Consider the following 7,340-nt stretch of genomic DNA (forward strand, 5'->3'; position numbering starts at 1 on the left):
GGAATCGAACCCGGGACCCTCCAGTCCGCAGGCCGACGCTCCATCCACTGAGCCAAACCGGTTTCGGCCATAAAATATATTAATAAATTTAATAAATAGCTTATATATATAGATATAACATAATATAAAGTATTGTGTAACTTCGAATTTTTATTGTTAATAAGTATTTCCTATTTAATAAAATATTAATAATATGTAAAGCTCATCTCATATCTTGATTGACAGCTATGTCATCCCTAAATTGATCAGCATTGGTGACACCCAATATGTCCAATTCTAGCCTCAAGTACATTCTGTGCCGAAACACAGATAAAATACAGACCTGGTGAGCTACAGCTACTGGCCAGGCATTCTTGCCCTGCATTCCTCTGATAGAGCAAGCATGAGTTGGCTTCAGATACCTTCTATGTACTGAGACCCTTGTTCAATCTCAATTCTGTTCTTTGTGACCACACCATCATGTAGGAAAGCAGACACCGCAGGGAGAACAGGATGTATGGACAGTGTGAGCACAGGGTTCCACAAGTGTGGACCCTTTACCCTATTTGTATCCCAACCTAGTTATGTTAATGTGTTCTCATCTCTTTCCCCTTGCTTCTTGCTGTGTGTTTTCAAGTTGAATAAATTGAATAAATGGTGTGAGCAGGACAGCTGACTCTGGTCTGAGCCTTTGTGTCCCGTGATCTCTGGTAAAGCTTGCCTAGCGGTATTCTTAGCAAGACTGCATCAAGCTAATTTCCACCACTCCCAGAGCACTGAAGAGAAGCAAGCAGGCTGGGGAGCCACCACGAACCAAGTCAGGCTTCCAAAGGTGCATCAAATTCCTTGCTAACCTGGGACGTGAGACGGACATTAACACTAGAGTGAAATCTTCCATTCAGTTTCAGGAATGTATGGGGTGTTCCGCTTTTCCTGTCTCTAAAGTTATTAACTAAGTTTTTAAACAAACCAATCAAGATTTATTTCCAAGAGATTTAGCGCTCTCTGAGATTTACATTCTGTATAAATTGTTTTTCTATTATTTTTCAGAAGCAATCCTAGTTATTATTCCCAATGACACTTTAATTTTTACCTATCTTCTCTCTTCTTGATCTAGTTCTGCCTCTAGAACCATCCACCAGTGGCTAAAATGTTTTGATTCTTGGGAAAGCATCCCTCTTTCTTACTATATGTATTCTACTGAGCTAAAATTATCAGAAGAGACAAATTTAACTTTAGCATACTATGAAACCTCTTTCAAAGTGGGTTGGTAGAGTTATTTTAGTAACCAGACAACATCTGAATTAAAAGTAATCTTATATATAATTATGTTTATTGTTTTAAATGTCAATAATTATAATACCAATATCAAATATTAATAATAGCCCAGCTAGTGTGGCTCAGTAGTTGAGCATCAACCTGTGAACCAGGAAGTCATGGTTTGATTCCTGGTCAGGGCACCTGCCCAGGTTGCAGGCTAGATCCCCAGTCGGGGGTGTGCAGGAGGCAGTCAATCAGTGATTCCCTCTCATCATTGATGTTTCTATCCCTCTCTGAAATCAGTAAAAATGTATTTTTTAAAAAATATATTAATAATAATAATTACATTTTCAAAAACCCATAATTATTTCAAATATCAACATAATTATGATGAGGTGAGGAAATCCTGTCCAGGATGTTTTATCTAATCTCACTATACAACTGGATTATCTCTACACAAATAAAAAATTTGGCTGAATTGAAAACTGCTGTCACCAACCACTCAACTGATGGAAATGTGATACAGTACCAAAATCAGGGCTCCAATAATGACACTCCTCCCAACCAGAAGCTAGTTGCAAATTCTTTACCTCAATTTCATCAGGTTACATGGGAATCATAAAATAAGCTGCCCCCAGGCTTTCCCATGCAACCACAGCACCAGGGGCCCCAACACAGGGGGCCCACACAGGCAGCCGCTCAGCACTGTGACTGCTGATTGCAAATTAGACGGCAACTCCCAGCCAGGGAGGAGCTGGACACCATGAAAATGTCCCCAAGCAGTGCAGGGCCTAGCCCACAGGGTACCTGATACCAGGTACTAGACCAGCCGTGGGCAAACTACGGCCCGAGGGCCGGATCCGGCCCGTTTGAAATGAATAAAACTAAAAAAAAAAAAAGACCGTACCCTTTTATGTAATGATGTTTACTTTGAATTTATATTAGTTCACACAAACACTCCATCCATGCTTTTGTTCCGGCCCTCCGGTCCAGTTTAAGAACCCATTGTGGCCCTCGAGTCAAAAAGTTTGCCCACCCCTGGTAAACCCAAGAAGTAGCAGAGCTGGGACTTGTTGAAACACAGGTCTGTCTGGCTTCATAGTTGTGCTCTGTCACCCAGTGCTTTCCTGGCTTCTAGCATTTTCTTTGTTTCTGCTATGTTTCCTCCTGTTTCCTGGGAAAAGCAATGATGTGGATGGAGATAGGGTACCAAGCCGCCAGCTTGTTAGTTTGAGGCTCTGGAGTTTCTGAGTAAAATACTCTTATATTACAGTTTTCTATCTTACCTGTTTAAGAAGACCATGGGAAATTATGAAACACTTAACATTCATGAAAGAAATGGGCTATATTTTTCGAGATGATGTGCTGTTTTGCTATTAAAATGTTAAAATTCCTGTAAATACACAGGCTGTGTATAGATGCCCTATTCTTAATTTCCTTCTCAAACCAGCCTAAAGGTTCATAAACAATGAGTTAGCCTTACACTTGTATTACAAGTACATTTACTTGGAATTAGTTCAGCGTTCATGGATTTCAAGCCACTTAATTTGTAGTCATAGGGCTTTAGACAAGTGGTTTTGTCACAATAATTCCATGTTTTCCTCTCTAAGTATTTCAAGTAAAAGAGCATTGCTTCAAATACTTGTCTATAAAGACTTTGTCATTTTAGCAATGTCAGCAGATGTTCATCATGAGAAATTGGTATACCATTTAAATGGAAGAAAAGTAAAAATAAGATGAGTTTATTCTTACTTTTGAGTGTTCTTGTTATAGTCTAACATGTTTTCCAAACAAAAGTTAGAGCGCAGGGCTTACCCATGAAATCAGTAAGACAAGTGCTGGCCACCTGGCCTATCTCTGGAAATCTGAGCTGTCTGGACATTTTCAGTGTAGCACACAGATGAGTAATACTCAGAAGCTAGCTTCTGAAACATAAAATGTTAATTATACTCCTGCTTGTTGAATACAATCCAGAACCTAAGAATTAAACGATGACCAGGGGATTGCAAACCCAGAGCTCTCTCTCTTACCTTTCACAGCCACATTTCTGTTTTTCTTTTTTTAAAATATGTTTTTATTTGATTTTGAGAGAGAGAGAGAGAGAGAGAGAGAGAGAGGGGGATGGGAGTGAGAGAGAGAGAGAAAGACAGAGAGAGAGAGACAGACAGACAGAGAGAGAGAAACTTCAATCAGTTGCTCCCTGCACACACTTCAACCAGGGATTGCAACCACAACCTAGGTATGTGCCCTGACCTGGAATCTACCCAGCGACCTTTCGGTGCAGTGGATGACCCTCAACCAACTGAGCCACACCAGCCAGGGCCTCACAGTCACATTTCTTAAAAGAATTCTTCCTGCTTATTTTCCTTACCACCACCTACCCTTCTTTCCAACACTTTCTCCTCCGCCTATTCTAGCCAATTCTGGGCCTAGGTCAGGGGTGGGCAAACTTTTTGACTCGAGGGCCACAATGGGTTCTTAAACTGGACCGGAGGGCCGGAACAAAAGCATGGATGGAGTGTTTGTGTGAACTAATATAAATTCAAAGTAAACATCATTACATAAAAGGGTACGGTCTTTTTTTTTTTTAGTTTTATTCATTTCAAACGGGCCGGATCCGGCCTGCGGGCCGTAGTTTGCCCACAGCTGTTCTATAGGCACCTTCCTCTCCCCATGCCAGACATTGCTAGTGGATCCCAACATTACTGCTCAACACACTTGGCCTATGAATCCTTCGTCTAGGCAGCCACTACCAGTTGATCAGAACTGGCCCTTGAGAAAAAGCTGTTTACTATCTGAGTTTATGTGTTCAGGCTTCAAGCTCTGTAGAGCTAGTATGGAAACCAGCTGGTATTCTAGGAATCTCGCTGCACTTGGAAGCCAAGGGCTGTACATCTTGAGGAAATCATTTAAAATCACTGAATCTCGGTTTCCTTATTTGCAAAAGAGAGCTAGGAATACCTTCCTCTCAGGGTTGTTCTGAGGATAATAAAAGGCTCTTAATAAATACTTGCTGGATCTGAAACTAGATCCATGTGGATGCTGCGGGGAAAATCCTCACCCCAAGCTTGCCAGCAGCTGGAAGGGCACCCTTCAGTGCTCATACATAAAGGAGCTTTGGAGAAAGGCACCGCCTTGGGAAACCAAACTGATGTGGAAAGGTGTATGGTTACAGGAACTCAGAACCAGGGAGGTATTTATCAGGAGGGATTGTGTTTAAGTCAGAAAAATCCTTCCCTCCAACGATGCCAGCTTCAACGCCCCCCCTCCCCCCCCACCCCCATATTACATGCCGTCCCAACTCATTTGACTCGATCAATAGATCCTACCTAGAAATTTTTCAGGACAACTATTTCTGGAGTTCTAGGCAAGTACATACGTCTTCTTACGTTGGAAGCTTTAAGAGCTCTTCATCTCATAAACAACCCCACCCCGGCCTGTTGGGGCAGTGGAAACTGAGGACTTCCCCATTCTAGTGTCCCCATTTGGACAACTGGACTCCAAGCAAGGCCTTGGTACGTGCCCAGTGCTCGCTATATGTTAACACATTTAGCTTCATGTTAACATTCCCTTTTTATAGACGAAGATCTGAGGCTCCAAGAAATGGAGACATGTGCCCAAGATCACACAATTAGAAGGCAGAAGCGCTGGGAAATGAACAGCTGTATGCTATTCACACGCCTCTAAACTCCAGCGCTGACGTGTAGCTGGAATCCACCCCAGCAGGGGCTGCGAGTTTAAACAGACAGGAATGACGAAACAAGCGCATAAAAAAAAAAAAATTCTAGCCCCATTCCAGCCAGCCATCATAGACTGGTCTATAATCAGGGGTTAAAGTGTAACTAAGAATACATCACAGCATCTGTCAAAATACAGTTTAATACCTTGTAAATCCCATTTAATTCATACTTAAAGTTGAATCAGTAAATAGATAATACTCACTCTTCATCTTCGACTAAAAGCATGTACATAATTAATCTTTAGAGGCCAGTCTTTTATATAATTCTTCTACCTCAAAGATAATGGGAGAAAGGTGACCTGCCAGAATGACCTACAACCACAGACACCAAAACACCTTGCTAGGCATTTATCCTGAAGCATGGGAGTTGAACTTATATGCTTTAGCCAGGAAGAACCTCAATTAACATATAGCCAAAGTTATACCTATCAATTCAGACCATAAATGCAGGCAAGATGTTTCTGTTTTTTAGTAAATAGGATGTTAACATTGAAAATGGTGGCCTTGACTACCTCAAGGACATGAAATAATTTATATCAAACTTTGGTGGAGGAGAGCCAGTAATTAGGTTGATGAGAGACAAAGAAAGCAAGTACCTTGCTGGTTTGGATCAGTGGATAGAGTGTCAGCCTGCGAGACTGAAGGAGCCTCGGTTCGATTCCAGTCAAGGGCACATGCCTGGATTTCGGGCTCAATCCCCAGAAAGGGGCATGCAGAAGGCAGCCAATCAATGATTCTCTCTCATCATTGATGTTTCTCTCTCTCTCTCTCTCTTTCCCTTCCTCTCTGAAATCAATAAAAATGTTTTGTTTATTTGTTTTAAGAAGAAAGCAAGTACCTGGTGAAGCAGGCTGTGCAGAGGCAGGAGTCTGTGTTTCGTGGAGCACCTGTGACCGGAGGTACAGCTGGGGTGCCAGTCCCACTCACAGGGAGATGATAACAATGTGGTACTTTGTGCCCTGAAAAAGAAAGGGTTGTTAAAAACCCAGCATGGTCATTGCCAGCACGGTGAGATCTTGGGAAATGCACCTATTGTATGATTCACCCATTTATAGTTTGGTTTTTAGTATATACACAGAGTGGTGCTGGAAGCCAGTCCATCCTTGCTGCTTGACACAGTCGCTGCAGGGAAGAAACATCTGCACAGCATATGTTTCAAGGGACCTGGCGTATATGGCATACTGTTCTTAATATGTTTGCTCCCCTTCTTAGCGCTATGTGTTTTAACCAAGGTCACCTCTCCGAGAAAGGTTGTTTCCCTAGGTGGGGATTTTTCCCTGGAGTTAGGGATTAACAGGACTAAGGAAGGGAATAAAACCCCTTAACTTATTGCCAGGTGGGTAGTTAACTATGAACAATCACGCTTAAACTACATAATCTTCACTTAGGATAATCTCCTTTAGTTACTTCCTTGTAGCTTAACAGAACAATAGAGTAGTGACCTTGGAATGGAGATAACAAACGCCCTAACCTTGGGAATAGAATGGATAGGATTAAAATCAACTGGTATAAATACAGATGTAACTGAAGAATTAAAAAAAAAAAAACCTGGCTAGAGAACCTCGCTATGCTGATCAACTGAACGCTGCTACCTCCGTGTCATTCCTTCTTCGCCGACTCCGTCCACACCTTTGGGAACCCCTGGACCTGCTGGGGCTGGACCCCAACAGAGTGGTACAACCATCGCCACAATCCATTTTAGAACAGTTGTCACTATTTCAAAAAAAGAAACCCCTTGGACATTACCCATCATCCTCTAATTCCCTCTTCTCATCACACCCTGGCCCTAGGCACCACCAGTCCAATTTTTATCCCTATACATCCGTGATGGCGAACCTTTAGAGCTCGGCGTGTCAACATTTTGAAAAACCCTAACTTAACTCTGGTGCCATGTCACATATAGAAATTTTTTGATATTTGCAACCATAGTAAAACAAAGATTTATATTTTTGATATGTATTTTATATATTTAAATGCCATTTAACAGAGAAAAATCAACCAAAAAAATGAGTTCGCGTGTCACCTCTGACACGCGTGTCATAGGTTCGCCATCACTGCTATAGATCTACCTCTTCTGGAGATTTCATACAAATCAACTCAGACAATATGTGACCTTTTGTGACTGGCTTCTTTGACTTAGCATAATATTTCCCAAGTTTCATCCATGTTGTAGCAGTATCAGAACTCCATTCCATTTTATGGCCAAATACAATTCTATTGTTTACTTAGATCATATTTCACTCATCTCTTCATCAGCTGGTGGACATTTGGGTTGTTTCCACTGTTTGGCTGTTGTGAACACAAGAATGTATGTGGCCCTGACCGGTTTGGCTCAGTGGATAGAGCGTCGGCCTTCGGACTG

At 41.8% G+C, this 7,340-nt stretch overlaps 1 protein-coding gene across 1 annotated transcript in view; it reads right to left on the bottom strand.

Moving 5' to 3' along the window:
- TJP2 (tight junction protein 2) overlaps positions 1–5,937 on the bottom strand; it is an 83,943-nt gene extending 78,006 nt beyond the window's left edge. The window contains exon 1 of the mRNA XM_014541300.1: positions 5,817–5,937. The gene's annotated coding sequence lies outside the window, so the exon portion shown is untranslated. The remainder of the gene's footprint in view (positions 1–5,816) is intronic.
- Between the last annotated feature and the right edge of the window lie 1,403 nt (positions 5,938–7,340).

Source organism: Myotis brandtii, unplaced genomic scaffold (assembly GCF_000412655.1).
Source record: "Myotis brandtii unplaced genomic scaffold, ASM41265v1 scaffold266, whole genome shotgun sequence".
NCBI lineage: Eukaryota > Metazoa > Chordata > Mammalia > Chiroptera > Vespertilionidae > Myotis > Myotis brandtii.